This window comes from Nipponia nippon, unplaced genomic scaffold, assembly GCF_047370975.1.
Source record: "Nipponia nippon isolate SJK-2023a ecotype South Korea unplaced genomic scaffold, ASM4737097v1 scaffold_11, whole genome shotgun sequence".
NCBI classification, from domain to species: Eukaryota; Metazoa; Chordata; class Aves; order Pelecaniformes; family Threskiornithidae; genus Nipponia; species Nipponia nippon.
The window spans coordinates 21594206-21613229 of record NW_028262302.1 but is presented as its reverse complement, the minus strand read 5'-3'; positions in this window follow the sequence as shown (position 1 = coordinate 21613229).

Below are 19024 nucleotides of genomic sequence, written 5' to 3'. Positions count from 1 at the left end.
AATAATATGTCACTGTTGTACAAAGGATCAGGTTATCTGTGTAGAGTATTTAGAAAGGTCAGTGTCTCATATATAACGAACAGGCAAAAATAAAGCCACCAAAGAATGTCTTTAATATTTACTGCAAATGCACTATAACATTCTGAGTTTGCCATGCACATTTGTCCCTGTAATAGAACAAGTTTCTAAAAAGGATTAAATCCTGATTTGATTTTACTACTGTACATATTACAAACGCATTTAATTTTAAGTGACAAAATAAAATGTAGCATGTGACATCCTAATCTGATGTATAGCAGTTTCACCAGCAATTCCCTACATCTTTTTCTGTAAAAATGTCAGCGTTGCCTGAGTTAGCTCAACAGGGCCTTATATTCGAGCAGCGCTGCACCTCAGTCCCTTGTCTTGACCAAAGGTTAGCTAAACTGAAGGGATCTCAGCAAGAGGGACAAAAGTGAGTTAAAGGAGGTTCATTTGTTTTAGAAGGCACAGTCTTGCTGTGCTACAACTTATTTAAATAGTCACAGAAGAAAAATGCATGTAGTGCTTTTGAAGGTCCTCTGGAAGAATTGCCATTGACTTCTAAAGACTCAGGATGAGCAGTGAGAGAATGAACCTGATGTAGCTGTGTGTCAAAGGCACAGTCTTGTTTTGGAGGTCACCGGGTATCTTGCTGATGGAAAACAAATAAATGAGTAATAACATTAACTGAATGATTGGGTTATGGGCATTATTCTCTCCAGAATCCTTCAGAGGCTTCAATGTGTTGACTTCAGCAAGGCAAAATCCTCTCAGGGCATCATGACCATTACGACCTCTTTTCTCTCAAATTATATTAGTCCTGAATAACAATTATGGAAATTAACTTATTAGTGCAAATTGATACATGATGCTGGGCCATCAGAATTGACTGTTCTGTATTATTTTATTTATTTATGCTGCACCAGTTATAGTGCAATAAACAGAGGCTGACTCTATCATTAATGTAGAGGGATATTTAAGTTATGGATAGACCAAGGAATTCATCTGTGTGAGATTTAGCACAGAAATATCACAGAATATTCTGGTGTTATCTGAAATTTGCTATGGTTGAAAAGCAAAAAAAGAAAGGGTTTGCACAACACAAAGCCCAAGAATTAAGAAATCACATTTGTTCTCTGAGCACCAAAATGAAATCCTGTTCGTTTAAAATCATTTGTGCCATCTTAAAAGAGCAACATATTTTTTCCCTCTCGTATTTGTTCACATCTTCCCTCATTCATCTCTTTTCCACCAAAATGTGAGATGGACAAGGGCAAACTGGGGGTGAAAACAAGCACATAATTCTCGGGGAGAGGAAGCTGAAACAAAACAAGTGCAGGCATAGAAGCAGGGCTGCTTTCCCGAGACTGCCAGTGGTGCCAGGGAGGTGCCAGGGGGCTTTGCTGGCATCTCATGAGGACCACGTGGAGACCTCCCCATGCTGGAGAAGACCAAGGCAGGAGGTGTCCCATCTGCTCAGCTGTGGGGAAACCCCTCACATCTCCAGGAGGGCAGCAGAGAAACCTCTGCAAGTGCCAAATCCCACCTCAGCAGACCTCCCATGGCAAAGGAAAGCCCATGTGCACAAACAACCACGCCACATGAGCGTAACCCAAAAACCCAGCAGGAGCACCCACTGACACAAAGGCCGTGGTTAACTAGCTGCTGCTTCACCCTCTCCCAGAAAGGCCAGGAGGAAAGTCTGAAGAAGAATTAAGAAGCTTCCGATGAGGCCAGCTGCATCCACATGCAAATTTTTGTCTGCAAGGTTTGAGATTAACAGCACTGCCATTGGACTGAAATGACCTGTCCTGAGCCTTGAATAAGGCACCTCAAATCAGCTTTGCTACCGCTCGTGTCGTGCTTGCATGGGAGCCCTTCTAATCTGGCCTGTATCGCTCCAATTAATTTGGGGGCAGCCCCTGAGGCTTAAGTGTGTTTACATCAACTGTCTGACAAACCATCACACATAATGAGGAGAAAAATAAAATTCAAATTATGTTTATATAGGGGGAATGGAAGCTAATTTTCTCAGGAAAAAACAAAGATAATTCTTTCAGCTTCCTTCATGTTACTGCGTGGAAGTACAACAGCAGCAGCTGTAGAGCAGATTTTAATGATATGCCTGAATGTCACACTTAAATCTCTGACAAGTTTTCACAATGCCAGCATTTTGATCTTTTTTGTTTTTTGACCTTAGAGATTACAATCAAAAGGTTTCCTTTCTTTTTTTTCACATTTCACATTAAAACCTTCAAACTTTAAAATTAAATCTTATCTGCAAATTAACAAAGCCTGTGTTTCAAAATGAAAAAGGGAGATAATAAATACACAGTGCAAGTAAAAATTTTTCTTTAACTAAAAAAGAATTAATTATTTTTTATTTTCTTGTATTTGCATATGTCATGGAGTGTTTTGGGGAAAGTCTGTTTGCAATTTTGCCTGGCTATGTCTGTGATACCTGGCTGCACACAGCCCCCACTGGTCGTTTCAGCCATCAGCAAGAATTTGGGTGCAAAGATGTTCTGTGAATGCTCATTTTCCTCTGGCCATCTGAAAGCTACTTGGGAGGAAGTGAGGGATTTCCAAGAAGGGCTGGCTGTATCAACTTCCCAAGGAACACTGCAGCTGGAGCAGTGAAAAAGATGGCTTTGCAGCAGAGAACTGGACCCTGTATGCATGCATCAGTGTTAACTCAGAAGTCTCCAGAGCAAAAACAAAGCACAGAAGAGCCAAGCTCTGCTGGTTAGAGCTATGACAGATTTCATAGCCTTAGAGCACAAGGCAAAGAGGCAGAGATGCAATGACTGATGGCTAGGAAGATATGCGGTGGTTTAAAAGATGGGGTGTATTGCATAATACAGACATTAAAATGCTCAGAGGTTTAGAAAGTTCCTGGAAAACACTGAGCTGCTGCTCGGTGCTGTGTCTGAGCACCGAGTGCCTCTGGGCGCCCTGTCTTCCATGCAGGGCCAGCACATGGACACAGGACCCACTGGTGCACCTGAGGAAGCACAGGCCACAGAACAGAGAGTGTGGGGAGCAGACTGTAATGCTGTCAGCGGCAGCTCAGTAAACAGCCCCTTTAAAACAGATTCCTTGCTTACAATCTGCTCATATAAATACCCAGCACATGGCAATTCTTCTCTTTTTTTCACTTCTATATTTTTGTGCCAAACTCACAGGAGAGTTAGCTTAAAAATTCACCCATTAGCCCCAGAGAGACATTTAAGGTTGATTTCTCATCCCCTCACAGTCCTTCTCAGGCACCTGGAGGCATGAGGAAAAGGCAGGAGCAGAAACCTGCAGCTTGTCTCACAGGGACCCACATCTAACCAGGGCAGGAAAGCCACTGGTGATTTTTGCTGGCTCGCTGGGCTACAGGCTGTTCCTTCCAGCATGCCAGGGGAGGGAGCAGAGCTGCTGAAAGGAGCCCATCAACATCACTAACACAGGAGTCAAGCAGCTGACTGAAACCAACCAAAATTCCCCTTCTTGAAGAAGAAGGAGGTGTAGAAACTTATTAGCCCCTCTTCCAGCCTCCAGGACCCACTGGGTGCTACTGGGCTGGGTTGCTGCCAGGCTTCCCTGTCCCAAAAACAAGGGTGGGGACAAGTGCCTCTGTAAAGCAGCAGACAGCAATCCCTCCTGCTTGCTTGAGAGGGGCATGGGAGGGACAGGGAGAAAGTGAAAGCATTTCATACTGTTTGATAGTTGCACAAAGCGGTGCAGTACTCTGAGCCTTCACAGCCAAACAGGGGGACGCAGAAGTTATAGGAGCTCTAAGTATTGCTATTGTGCAGCTCTCAGTTCAGTCTGTTTTGTCAGGGCAAAGGAAAAAAAAAAAAAGGATAATGAAATCTGTAGCTCTTCATGGGCATCTAAACCCAAAGTTGTCTTGGTGCAGCTTGAGTCAGGATAATAGCTGAAACTTTCCTTTCTGAGCCCTTTCTTTTTCTTCTTAAATGGTAGCTTTCTGAATAATTTTAAGCTTTCAGAAAAAAAAAAAAAAAACAAACCAAAACAAAAAAAAACAACAAACCTCATGGTTCTTCTTCCTTTCTCAATCCTGATAAATAGATGTGAGTCTGCTGACAAGGAATTCCAGTGAGCTTAGATATCTGTTAAACTTGCACTTCACTTCTAATATCTCAAAGATTTCTGGGTCCTCTTTGATTGTGGCTGGAACTCAGCCAAGTCCCACTAAGAAAAATGACAACATAAAGTGGAAAGTTTGCTAGGAATTCCTTGTCAAGGCCTTAAGTACAAGACTATTACTATCTTTCCCTCTTCAAAGATATTTCTTGCACTTTCATAAAACTTTCAGCCTCATCCACTGAAGTATGCCTTTCAAAAATCCTTGTTATTGTTTAAGTCCATGCCATTAGTTTAGTGTTAGTTCAGAGTTTTGCAGAGAGATCTGTTGCTCTGTGTCCTTCCTTCACCTGCAGAGTCTGATGTCTGTCTATTTTAACTTTAGCAGTACCACTGCAATTCACCAAAATCTGCGTGAGAAACACCAAATGTGAGAGTACAGTCTAGGTTAAATTTTTAGTCTTCTTATATCATGTAATTGTTTAGACAAGTATTCAGTTCCTCCAAGACTTCATTCCAGGGCCATGTAATACCAAGCGTTACTTTTCCTAACTCTTTCTCTATAACTCTGAATTTTTAAAGATGTGGATTGGGCATTAGGATGTGTTTCCATAGCAAGTGGAAAGAGTTGATCTCATTTACTTGGGCTTCTAATCAGTGCCCATATATCACCCTTACGGTAGCAACAAAGAAAAGCCTAACTCCTCCTAGGACAGCAAATATGGATTAATTTGGGAGGCAGAGATGATTACACACTTTCCCATTACTGCTGATGCCATGTAACATGTATGCCTTGATCACACAGCGGAGTGATGTGGCTGCAGGACACCCTTTGCTGTATGGGTGTAGGGGCTGCCCTCCTGAGATGAGAGAAAAGAGTCAAGAAGTTGGAAAATGAGAGTTGTGACCTGAGGACCTGACTCCAGTTAATGGATTTAGTACTAAATGTAAATTATTGCTAGCATAAGAAAGTGGAAGACAATTTTAGCTATTAATGAGAACAAGTATGAAGTAATTATTTCATGTCAGTCTTAATGAAAGACAGCAAGGAACGTGCCAATGGATTACCACTTTATGACCCTGCCTTCACTGGGAGGAAGCTTCATGCTGGAGCACAAAAGATAATACAGGACAAGATGGAAAAAATAACCTAAAAATCACTGCTTTGAGGACATCTGTAAAAGCCACGTGTTTAATAAATTTAAGTTATGCAAATGTTTGGCATTGGCTTTATTTACACATTTTTAACACATTCAACATGATCTTGATTTGAGGAGGAACAATGAAATTATAGCAAGTAATTTGTTGATAATAAGTTCTGTCTGGTTTTTGTAATTAAAAAAGTGATTAAGAAAGGCTAAGTCATTAATGCTTGAACTGCTGCTGCTGGGATATGTACAGTAACACACAATTTATAAACTTTTGGCAGAGGGATTTATTTACTCGTTCTTTTTCAAGAAACTTCTTTCTTTATGGTATTTATAGAATGTGAGAAATAATAGATCAATATTATGAGCAGAAAAAAGCAATCATTGTGATAAATGCCAGTGGAATTGTAAAACTAGACCTGTTACATAGAGGATACAACTACTGAATCTCACAGCTCAGCTACTTCATCCTTTGCCAGGTTCATTATTCCAAGGGTAGATGGTCAGGTTTGGCAGGTAGCTAGGTAAGCTATGGAGAAGCCACAGCCCTCCATAGACAAGCCCAATGCTCAAACTCCTGTCTTAAGTCTCAGAAAATAGGCAGTTTTTCCCAAGTTTTTTGGTTCATGTATCCACTTTCCAGTTCCGAGCAAATGCAGAAGCACCAGAAGAGAATGGGGCAGGTCTTCTGATATAAACAAAAGCAGAAAATCTAAGACCTCCTTTCATCCCATGTCACAGGAAGGCACAGACTTCTATCTCTACACCCCAAACACAAGAGAGTACTTGAGATAGTATTTAATATTGCATCTAGTGCCTGATCTCACGTAGGTCTCCAAACTTGTTGAATATTTCGCATTTTGAAGTGGGATGTATGTACCAGCCTGGGCTGTGAGTCTGCAACAGGGAGAGGATGCATCCCCTTCTCTGTCTGTGGGGTGGGAGCCAGCATCCTAAATCAGCTGTAGCAGTTTCAATGCAGAAATATTGATTCAAGAAATTATTTGCACACAGAAGACTACCACTCTTTGAATTTCATGTCATTTATAACTTGCAGAAAACTCTTTGAAAGTTAATTTTTAAATTTTGTCACAAGTGTCACAAGGTTCACTTTTTCAATTGTTTTACCTTTTATTGCAATGGATGAAATAAGAGGAAAAGTCTCTACTACTTTTATAAAGAGTAAACAGCCAGAGTAAACTGGACATCTCTCTATATATAGATAAATAAGTAGATATAGATATTAGTTATATTATAGATACTTCTATCATATAAACATACCTCTCTGAGTACATTATCAATGAAAGCCAAACCACATTTTTTTAGAGAGCAAAGATTTTCAGATCTAGTCTCGGTAGAGACAGATTTAGGTTTGGGACTGAATTATGTTGGAACCGATGCTGTAGTTCTCAATACCCACTTTCAGAGCAATTTGGTGTAGAATTTTTCATGAACTGGAGATAAAAATTATTCCCTGCTACAGTGAAATCGATTAAGATCTATCAAACTTCAGGCAAATCACTTTCTGCTTGGTAATGCCACCTAAGAAAAGCCAGAGGCTTTAAAATTTATTATTACCCTTGCTGAGCAGCAGCATGGGTCCTCGATTAGTCTTGTAAAAATTATGAAATTATGTCAATAGAGGTCTTATATTTTCCTGCACAAGGATACTATAGGAGATAATGAGAGAGTATCAGGAATTAAAGCTTTTGCTTTAGAAAGATTTACAGCTGCTGCTTCATACCATAAGTCAACACTGAATAATTAAAAGACTTGTAATTAAATGCTAATTTAGTATTGATTGTGTCCTAGAGCAAGAGGGCCAGTTCACTGTTCTCACACCATCCAGTGCAAGCTTCATCAGCCAGACAGTGAGAGCGCAATTATCCTAAGTAGCCTTCAGCAATGGGACAGCATCTCCTCCAATCCATTCCTGTGCGCTCCACAGGTGCATTAACAGGAGGACGGAGCAGGCTGTAGGGGAAAAGTGATTATCTTACAAGGTCTTCAGTATCACACATCCCCTCAGACCACTCCGTGCTCCAGAAGTGAATGTCAACTCTATTACATTTGGGAAAGTGAGGGAAAGGGATACCTCTTCAATCCACTTTTCTTCTTGCTTCTGTGCTTCCTCTCTTCATGGTTCCTGTGATGGACCATTTTGGACTGAGCACCTTTCTCAGGTGTCTCTGGTTGCTGCCTCCAGTGCTTTTCAGAAAAAAGTTCAGAACTGCTGTCTGACTAGAGGAATAAATGAGAAAAGGAGGGCCATGGGTAGCTGCTCTCCAGACTATGGACCTGTCTGCACCTATGCAGTTGTGCATATAATTTAGCAAGACTTTCTGAAAGTGGAAGACTTCAGTTTGCTAACACACACAGAAAACTTATTCATCATTGCACTGATGAACAGGAAAAGACCATGTGTTGTAATATGGCAAAGGTGGCTGTCAAAATTCAGGAAGTCACATTTCTTTCTTTGACACCTTGATGATCCTCCGATTAAATTTCACTGTCCCTTAAGTAGTATAGTGCCACCAATCAATTGATTTTTTTTTTTTTCCAGGATCTCGTATGCCTCCTGCATGCATCATATATCACAGAAATTAGGTCATATTTAATATACTGAATCATAAACATTAGAGATGGAAAATCTCATTAAGTCGTCAAATTCATTCCTTTGTCAGTGCAAAAAGGTTCCCATGTAGAATAGAATCTAATTTTTAACATAACATATGTTCATCCCTCAAATGTTTCTTTTTAGTGGGTATTCCACAGAACCCATTTAGTCCTTACTATCAGTGATTTTTATGATAATCTGAATTTCCTTTTTGAAACTTTGTTCCATAACTTTTAATTATATCTCTACATTGATCTTCCTATCTCTAGAAAAGTAGTGTTTGCAGGTAATAATCATACACCTTCTTTCCAGCACTGTTCAAAATATGAAAAGATGGGGCTAAATATGGAAACAATCCTGTAATATCCATTTGCCAAGATCTCCAAATACCCTCTATTTTGTTTTCTGGTAGTGATTTTTTTTCTTCAGAGTTTCAGAAACTGAAATAATAACTTTTAATTTGAAAACCAACTTTTGCTTAATGGAATTGTTAATTACTTCTCAGTACTTATTATCATGAAAAAAATCTAAGCCTATGTTTTCGTATAAAATCTTTCCTTTTTTTTTTTAGCTAAGATTTGGAACAAGAACAGTTTTCACTTATTTAGCCAAATATGTGTTTTGGACTCTTTCAAACATTACAAATCAATTCTTTTAGCTGTATTCCAGCTGACAGGATGGTTTTGCATCAGATCAGAAAATCAAATAACTTCAACAGGGGGAAACACTCCATGAGATATTGCTGCTTTTGAGGGACAAAGAAACGGAAGTCTGTCTGGGAGATCCTTTGTGGCTTCGCTTCTCCTAATAAGTACAAAGCCCAAAGAGAAACTTACTGCCAGAGTCTACTGTGGTGGGTGACATTCTAGGATTTATTTACATTTTAATTGTGCTACACAAAAATGGAACAGTGCTGAATCACTGGGTGGGACCGAGCATTCCATAGTTTTTCTGTCACTGAGGAACACCTGGGGATAGAGACAGGAGGCAGAGCCATATCTCATAAACCTTATCTCCTTCCATCTGCTCTCAATAGGCTATTTTGTGATATCATTGGGTACTCAGATAATGTAAAACAGCCAGTGGGACAACAACAACAGAAAACACAGATCACAGAATCATGGAATCACAGAATCACGGAACCACAAAATCACAGAATCACAGACAGGTTACAGTTGGAAGGGACCTCTGGAGGTCATCTGGTCCAACCACCCTGCTCAAGTAAGGTCACCTAGAGCAGGCTGCCCAGGACTCTGTTCAGATGGCTTTTGAAGAAGTCTAAGGTGGAAGACTCCACAACCTCTCTGGGCAACCTGTTCCACTGCTCACCATCACAGAAAACAAGTGTTTCTTGATGCTCAGATGACACCTCCTGTGTGTCAGTTTGTGCCCTTTATCTCTGTCACTGGGCAGCACTGACAAGAGCCTGGCTCCATCTTCTTTGCACCCTCCCTTCGGGTATTCGAATACATTGACAAGATCCCCTTGAACCTTCTCTTCTCCAGGGAGAACAGACCCAGCTCTCTCAGCCTTCCCTCATAGCAGAGATGCTCCAGACCTTTAATCATCTTTGGAGCCCTTCTTTGGACTCTCTCCAGTATGTCCATGTGTCTTGTACTGAGGAACCCAGAACTGGACACAAGATGCCTGGTGTGGCCTCACCACTGCTGAATAAAGGGGAAGAACCACCTCCCTTGACCTGCTGACAATGTTTTGCCTAATGCAGCCCTGGATACCATTAGCCTTCTTTATGGCAAAGGCACACTGCTGGTCCATGCTAACTTGGTGTCCATCAGGACCCCCAGGACACTTTCTGCCAAGCTGTTTTCTGCCTGGATTGCCCCCAGCATATATTGGTGCATGGGATTGTTCCTCCCCAGGTGCAGAACTTCACACTTCTCCTTGTTGAACTTCATGATGTTCCTGTCAGCCCATTTCTCCAGCCTGCCTAGGTCCCCTTGCATGGCAGCATGACCCTCTGGCGTATCAGCCACTCCTCCCAGCTTTGTGTCATTTGCAAACTTGGTGAGGGTACACTGGTGAATGTAGATAAGGTTTTGGGGTTTTACAGAGTATTTGGAGCATAAAGAATGTGGCCAGAGAGGATGGCCTATTTATGAATTTTGATAATATAGATCACTTTCTCTTAAGGCTTCACACCACCTTATTAGAACCTTTGGCTATGCGCCAAAGGGCAATTTCTGACTAGTTTCACTAATTTTCCCACTTGCAGCAGTGTCACCATCCTGCCTGACCTTTCGAATCAATTCATCTTGAGATACATTATTGACTAATTTCCTGAAATTCAGGTGAAATGTGCCCATTTTTAACCTTCGTCCTTCCTTACATACTGAAATTACCTTATCCTCTGGTACTAACATTGCCATTAGTAAGCAATCAAAATTCTTCTCCAAAGGCTTTTCTATTTTATTTGCTCTTTCCACACTGATTTCAGTGATGTATTTCATGTAATCCTGGTGCTTTGTCAACTTTTTAATAGTACTGAGAGCCTTAATTGCCTTATTATCTTCTCTACTACAGTGAGGTTTTTTTCTTTAACATTTCTATTCCCCTCAAGGAAAACATGGACTCTGGGATATTACAGATCCTCCATTTCCTGGGATGAAGAAATCGCTCAGACCCTTAAGGATATCATCTACTTCATCTCTCAGCAACATTTAATCTATCATGGCCCCTCTTTATCTTCCTAATAAATTTGCTTCTCAGGCAGTAAAGGCTTGTCCTGGTTTCAGCTGGGATAGAGTTAGTTTTCTTCTTAGTAGCTGGTAGAGCGCTGTGTTTTGGATTTAGGATGAGAATAATGTTGATAACACACTGATGTTTTGGTTCTTGCTGAGCAGAGTTTACACTAGTCAAGGACTTTTTAGCTTCTTGTGCTCTGCCAGGTGCATAAGAAGCTGGGAGGGACAATAGCTAGGACAGCTGACCCAGACTGGCCAAAGGGCTACTCCATACCATAAGACATCATGCTCAGTATATAAGCTGGGGGAAGAAGGAGGAAGGGGGGGACGTTTGGAGTGATGGCGTTTGTCTTCTCAAGTAACCATTACGCGTGATGGAGCCCTGCTTTCCTGAGGATGGCTGAACACCTGCCTGCCCATGGGAAGTAGTGAATGAATTCCTTGCTTTGCTTCGCTTGCGCGCAGCTTTTGCTTTACCCATTAAGCTGTCTTTATCTCAACCCACGAGTTTTCTCACTTTTACTCTTCCGATTCTCTCCCCCGTCCCACCGGGGGGGAGTGAGCAAGCGGCTGTGTGGTGCTTAGTTGCTGGCTGGTGTTAAACCACGACAAGGCTTCACCATCACAGCAGTGTCCTGTTGCTTGGTGTCTTTTTCTTCTTTTGTGTAGCAAGGATAGTTAAGATCTCAGGGCTAAAAAGGCAGTAAGCATTTTGGGTCAGGGCTCTAGTCTAAGGCAGATGGCACTCAGCTAGGAGAAACGAACCCTAGGCTCTGCTGCTTGTTTTTCATGGAAGGGCTGAGAAAAGAGGAAACCCGCCCAGCCCGGAGGATTTGACACTATAGCAAGCTGAAGTTCCTGTCAGACTTTCCATGGATGGATGGCACTGGGGATCTGGGCAAAAAGGTGCCTTGTTTCCCAAGCCCAGACTCTTTTGCGGAAAGCTTAGATTCAGGTGCCTCATTATGTTGTCCTCCAAAGCATAGGCACAAAATGGGTTTGGGGGACAGCGAACAGTGGAGTTACTTCAGTGCTGGTGCTCTGGATTACTGTCTTTGCTGTAGCCTGTCTCATTTTAGATGGCAAGTGGCTCCCCTGGCTCTTCCCCTCGTGTGCCCATTACTGGGATCAGTGGCAGGGCCCCAGCTATCGTTGTCCTATTGCCTCCCAACTGCATGCCATGCCATGCCTTTGCCCTGGCTTTATCAAAACTGAATGAGCTTAGGATGATTACCAGACACCGCGAAGAGACTGCAGACAGGGAACTAGAGGACTAGCATGTGAGAAATTCAGGATTAAAATCTTCTACTGCTTTGCAAATGGATGTTGTTTTATTCACCTGGCTTTCTCATCATGTACTCCAGATTATATACTTGCTCTCTGTGTCATCTGTAGACAGCTCTGCTGAACTGAGAATAAAGAGATGAATAACATCACCGCCTGAACATAGCCATGAAAATCATACATGAAAGAAAAACCATATTCCTGCTCAGAGCTATATTAACTGGAACTTTTATGTTATTTATGTTTTGCCTCAGATACACACATATACCAGCAGAAAAAAATCTACTACTTACAGTAAATCTACAGCACTCTGTTGTAAGCTTGGAAAAAAAGTGTTGATTGATTTGCTTGTCTGAGTTATTTAAAAAGAGCTGAAAGCTGGAGGGCTGTTAGTTTCTGATAAAGTGAGTACTTTTCCCCCTGAATAAAAACATTTAATTTAAGGGCTCTCAGTGTTTGTGCACATATTCGTGTTTCAAACGCAGGAATTAAATGTCAGCAGAGCCAGACCTTCAGCTACATTTGATGACAATACTGAAGTCAATACGGCCACATTGATTTATGCTACCTGAGGAACTGACCCAGAGTTGTTACTTTCCACTGGACATCACGTAAGAGCTATAAACAGATTTCTGAGTGCACAGAAAAGAAAATGCAGCATGGAGAATGACTTGAAACCAGAAGTCGTGTCTGAAAAGAACACTCTGCCCTGTTGCAAATGCACCAATCTTTATCAGATGCTTCCAGTGGAAATGATATTATCTGGGCATCTAATGTCCCCTGTGTTCCAACTGGAAGCTGAAAAAGACCCTATCAATTCAAAGATCAGGCTTGTCTTTGAAAATTGTTCTCTTCCCCCTGTTACAAGTGATGTTACAAGATTGCAGCAGCAAGAAGAATTTCCATTTTCTCGACAACAGCTTACTGTGGGTTGCAGACGAGCAGTTTCTGTGCATTGCCCTGCAGCTACCATATCTAGGGCTGAATAAGTTATTCAATTACTTTCCATTTTTTCAGTAGCTTTTCTGTGCAATGGGCAACCAATACAAGTACTGTGACAGGGAAGAGACTATGGGTGAGATCAGCAAGTTAAAAACCTAAAAACATCCCATGCTGCGAAGCATTTGGATTCTTAAACTAGATTTAAGGCTTATAGTTCAAATCTGGGTTGGAATTGATGGATTTGCATGGATTCTAGCAGAGCCCCCGTGGCTTGTAGCTGCAGGGGATTTGGTCTAGCTTGACTTGGTGAATTGCAAGTTTTCTAGTGAAACACTGAGAAGATTTGACCGTCTCATTTTGCAGCGGCACTAAACAACCCAATAAGCTTTGTCTGCCTTTCTGTCTCCACTAAATCTGCAAACAGTTTAAACCTGACTTTTCATTCTTATATAACCTCAGTTAGATGGAAAGGGTCCCGCTTGCATGCTCAGATTAAATCCAAATTGAAACACAAGGGCGGAAATACTGTGTCTCAATTTCTGATGAATTGTTTTACTGCTTACAAATAACCTTCTTTACTAACAAAGCCCTTTCTTTTGGATTACTAAACAGTTCCACAAAATAATCCAGACTGGCGGGAAACATCTTTCTCACATGGATATAGGAGCACCATAGTTAGGTCGGAGAATTTTCTGAACCTGTGCTGCCACCTCAGAGGAGACAGGCTTTGGTTATTCACCCCTGCACATACACAGTCTGCTGTGCAATCTGGTATCAGTTTTGTTTCCTGTGGTAAATAATGAACAATATACTTCAGTAGATATTTTTGAATAAACAGTAATTCATGCTGAAATGCATAAAGCTTCTGGGATTAACAAATAGTTCCAGAGATATCCTAGAGGTATCTGAGTATATGTAAATAATATGACCAGCAAGCAGTGATTTAAAGCAAACCAACTCAGTGGAAAATTTTCACAAACCAGCATTTTATTTTACCAGTTGTGATCCTCATCCAATGCCCAGAACTACTCAGTATCGTAGCTTCAAACTGAAGGCAGTGCTTTTGCCACTGCGTGCTGCTGCTGTGTCCCTGTAATAGGCAGGTGAACTGATAGCTGGGAACCAAGAAGATTAGAACTCAACCCACTTTAATATACGAAATACATCACCTCCAGGAATTGCACATGGGATTTAACTTGCTCTTTGAAAGACACAATTGATGTCTAATCTGCAGCTTGAAACCATGCTCACTGTCACGGCATGTGAGTGCTTTAACAGGTTGACTCTGTGTGTGTCTTGAAATTTCAGTAAGCCCAGCTGATCGGATCAGTGTGTTCACAGGCAGCAAGCAGCAACGTGTTATGAGACTCAAGATTCCTTATCATCCTTCATGGGGATTACTTTTAAGGCACCAAGAATCGCTGTTAAATAAAGGGGTAGTAACACCTGTGAACAGACAGAAAACATGCTTACCGCTTCACATGAGGGTGTAATGGTTAATGAGAGAGGCAATGACATCCACTCAAGACTTTCCATCTTTTCAATGATGTGCCACAATACAAAGGGCATTGCAGATGTCAGCTGATAAGGGAAGTGTAAGTAGAACTGACATAGTATTAAAGGGAGAGAACAGAGAAATTGGCTGGGCTGTCATATTCTGATGAGATAAACCACCAGAGTTTCCTTTTCTCAGACACCTATTCCACAAGTGCATGCCAGGTATAGCTCACAACATCCCACAGTCAGAAGCATGGGCAGAAAGGGGGTTTGTGTTTTAAAATTTTCTGGATTTTTGGTTTTGTAAAATATCAGGAGAAATGAGGAATTGGATGCAAAATTTTAAATTTCTGGATTATATATTTTTGTGTGAATTTTAGCAACAAATTTTGCTGGTCATTGAAATATTGAAATCACAAAAAAATAAGCAAAGCATTCTTCTTCTCCATTTGGAGGGCAGGATTCAATTACATATCTGTCTCTGATTTCTCTGACTGGACAAAAAGGGAGAGTTTTGCTATGATTAGATATATGTCTATATATATGACAAAACAGTTGATCATAAATAAGATAGTTAATAACTGTGGAAAGGTGAACTTTTATATAATGCCAGTAATACAATTGCATGCCAACAAATCCACAGTAAAGAACAGATTGCTCTCCATGTTATGCAAATAAAAAAATTGTGTGTCCTGCCTACCTGCACAACATGGCAATGTCCGTAAAACAGGGACAATACAAGTTCCCATCTGGGAACTAGTAGATCTGATGCAAAGCCAGTAGGTGGGAAGTTCAGAGTACAAACAAAAGGAGGTAGTTGTTCATGAAACACAGAGTTAATAGAAGAAGCTCTTGCCACAGGACATTATGGATGCTGAAAGTTCAAGGGAGACTGGACAGAAGTCTCCAGAAGACATATCCCTTGCGAGTTGCTAGATGCACAGAATCTACCTCCAACTCAGAAAGATTCTGAGCTGAAGGGGCTGCAGGTTAGGAGGAATTACTAGGGGAAACATTAACCAGTTCTCCTATGTTCTTCTGTTCTCCTCTAGGCCTGCTGGGACTTGTGGACCTTCAGTCTGGCTTAGAAGAGCCACTTTTACTCAATTTCTCATGTAATGCCCATTAGCCACATTAATAATCACTTTAAACCTTCTGGTCCTCTGGGAGGTAGAGCACACGAAGAGGTTAAAGAGAGCCATGATATTTCTGAGCTATCTTTAATTCAGATACCAGATGTTCCTGCTTGCTTTGGGATCATTATCCTGTTACTCCAAATCATTCACTCGGTTTTCTACTGTGCACCTAATGCAAGCCACAAAATTCGGGATGTAGAAACAGGATTCATGAAGACACATTCATGATAGCTTTATAGGTAGTTTATTGTGTTTTGAAGTCTTGAACTTAGAATGGATGGTTCACTCCACCAGAAAAATTCAACAAGTATTCAACAATATGAGGCAACTATGTGACAGGATTGCACTCTTATCTCAATCACAACCAAAGCAGCCTGTAAGAGCAATTTTCCAGTGAAGGGTAAGGGTAGGAGAATGGGAACATCTCTCCCCCCTTGTAAAAGGGGCAGAAGAGCTTCTGAAGACTCCAGTTTTGCAAGGAGCTCTGCTTTAATTCCCATCTAGAAGAAAGTGTGACAGGATTTGTCACCTGCCAGGCACAGCAATTCTGTCACAACAGCTGTCCCAGAAAGCTAATCCAATGTGTCAAAAACTTGGGAAAAAGCAATCTTGAGGGCAAAATGGACTAGTTCTGCTCTCCTTCTTCTGTTTTTCTCTCTCTTGTGTTTGGATATATGATACCATCCTGCAAGATGTGCCCCACTGAAGACATACATGTAGAAAACGATATGTAGAGCAGAGTCATCTAAAGCTGCCTGTTATTTTCTCATATACAGTGCAGCTCACATTACCGTTGTTTTTAAATGTCCCACTTATTGAGTGCTGAATTACAGCTGGACAATTAGTCCTGGCTAAACTAAATAGTATAGTTGCACACACTGCAGTCTGTCTGTCACAGGTCGTCATTATGATATTAATGACCATCTGTAAGGAAAGTACATGGGCAGGGTATTATTAGTGCAAGCAATTTAGCTACTATGCTTTTTGTCAACATGAATGCAGTTTAAATTAAACTGCAGTTGGCTACAGCTGAAGAAGCCTTTACTTAGCCTGTAATGAGCAGATTCCAGTTTTCTCACAAAATCCATTCCTTCATTAACTACTCACAAGACAATTGTGGAGTTGCAAAGACTCTGGGCCTACATCTCCTATTTCTGCACTGTTGTTTGGAAAAACTCACCACGTTCCAGATCAGACTCTTTATTCTGTTTCCTGAGAGTGAAATATGATTTTTGCTTTTGTGTAAATCAGAGTTCTGCCTGTTGTAATTAAGTTATGTCAATTTGAATGGAAACATATCACCATTTAATTTTTTTTTCTCTTCTGAAGCCTAGGTGGTGTTTTCTTTTTAAGCTGAAATACTGATTACTAGAATACAGTAGTCCCACAGTGGTGTGTATTAGTCGTCCACTGTGCAGCTTTACAGCCAAGGGAAGACATAAGACTGTTTTAGAGTCAGTCTCTAGGGAACCAGTGCTCCAATTCATTCTGCTGTTTGTGTCTCAGAAATCCTCCAGAGTGCAATCCAATGACCATTGAAGCCAACTGGCATTGAACTGTGTCATAAATCCAAATCTCATGATCAACAGGGTTTAAAAGTCCCTCAACAGGGGAAAACTGTGGATGTTTCTGCTGCAGCGGCAAAAAGGTCTAACAAGAGCCATGGCTGTATGTACAGGAGGAGAGAGGTAGGAGCAAGGAGGTGGTTTCACCTCTGCCTCTGGCACTGGTCAGGCTAATAGCAAAAGATGAGGCATAGTTCTGGCATCCATGGTTTAAAGATAACTCTGGAAAATCAGAGTGGGCACAGGTAGAACCAGGGCAATTACTTAAGGGTGGATACAGCAATGATGCACTACTACAGCAAATATAGTGTCTTCACTGCATCAGGACAAAACCGGATGCCTTTGCTGAACATAGGATTTAGCAGAGGCACATGAGGAGTATCTGGGATCTGTATATGGGTGAGACCAGTTTTGTCCTCATGGCTTTAAGCTCTGTGAATCTGAGAGGTGTGACAGCCGTACTACAGGATTCAGAATTAATAAACCTATTTTCCGAGCTTTCTGGCTTGCACAGAAGCAATGAGACAGCTGATTTCAGTTACAGGAGTATTGCCATGAAGTGAATTTGGCTAGGTTGTTAACAGGCCTCTGGGATGCTTGCTAGAACGTCATAACATCATAAGGAACTTTTTTTTTTTTTTTTTAAAAAAAAGGGCATGCTGGACACAGCATACATTTTATTGGATTTTTCAGCGTGATGTAATTTAAAGACTGTAAGTCAGTCTTAGCTGCCTCTTTTTTTGGACTTCTTTTCATTTTGATCTTATACTACTTTTTCCATTTTTTTTTTCTTTTCCATTCCCAGTCTGTTTATTTTTATTGATGTTGATATGGAGAGATTATACCAGCTTATACTTGTCCTGTTTCTTGCCTTAGCATCCAGTTCTGGCCATTCCTGGAAACATTATTGGGCTGGGTGGATTTTCATTCTGACTAGCTATGGGTGTTCCTGTGCTGTCATATTGTTGGCATATATAGTATTGAGATTCCAAAGACCCCAAAACATCAAGGAGTCCCGTGTTTCTTTACCACAAACACACTTTGAAAACTTTCTCTCTGTTACCTTGAAGACTTTTTCTTTAACATTCCTATGTTAAACACACAAGATAGTAAGCACAATAGGCAAAATATTGTCTGTGTAATTGTTATATAAAAAGTTAGTAATTTACATTCAAAATCTAAATATCGTTGATATTTACTAAATAAGAAAGAATTAAACCCAGTCAAAATATTTCCATAAAGAAGGCAGGGGGAAAGTATGAGTCTTTTCATTATGAAATTCTTTATTCTCTGACCAGCTGGCTGGAATTTTTGGAAAGAACACACAGATTATTTCTGGTGTTTGACCAGCACTGCCACATATTAGAGACACTTAAAAAGTAGACCCAGCAGGAGAGCTGTTAGAAAGCTTCCAAAATAAATGTCCACTGGATTTCTGGCCAGCTACTCAGTTTGACCATGATCAAATCCCTTCTTATTTGCTATTGCTGAGCATGTGTGCCACAAGTCTGTTTGCTTGGCATTATTGCTCTGGAATACTTAGTCTCTAAGCAATAATAATGTTTACCTTCACATGCGGAAACATATTAATAAGTGAAGTAGAGCATAACCTGGTTATTATGTTAGGTCCTTACCTTGTGTTGTTTACTCTTCTTGTATCTAAAAGTCTGAGTTGTCTAATTGTGCAGCAGTGAGGGCTGTTCTTAAGTAGTCAGATACATACTCTAAATAATTAACAGGAAATAGCTTGTGATAGGTTTGTAGAGGAAACATAAACTGGTACTTGTGCGTATGGCAATGTGTAACAGTACATTAACAGAAATCTGGTCTTGCTCTGATAGGCATTTTGGTTGTCATTGAGAATAGCTACTTTTGCACTAGGTGGCTCACGACAAATCTCTTACACTGGAATAGGAAGGGAGGCGAGGGTGCAATGTCTGATGTTTCCTTTCTTGGTAAGTACAAATGCCTTGAGATCTCCAGGTCCAAAGCACACTGCTATATGGAATAGGTCATC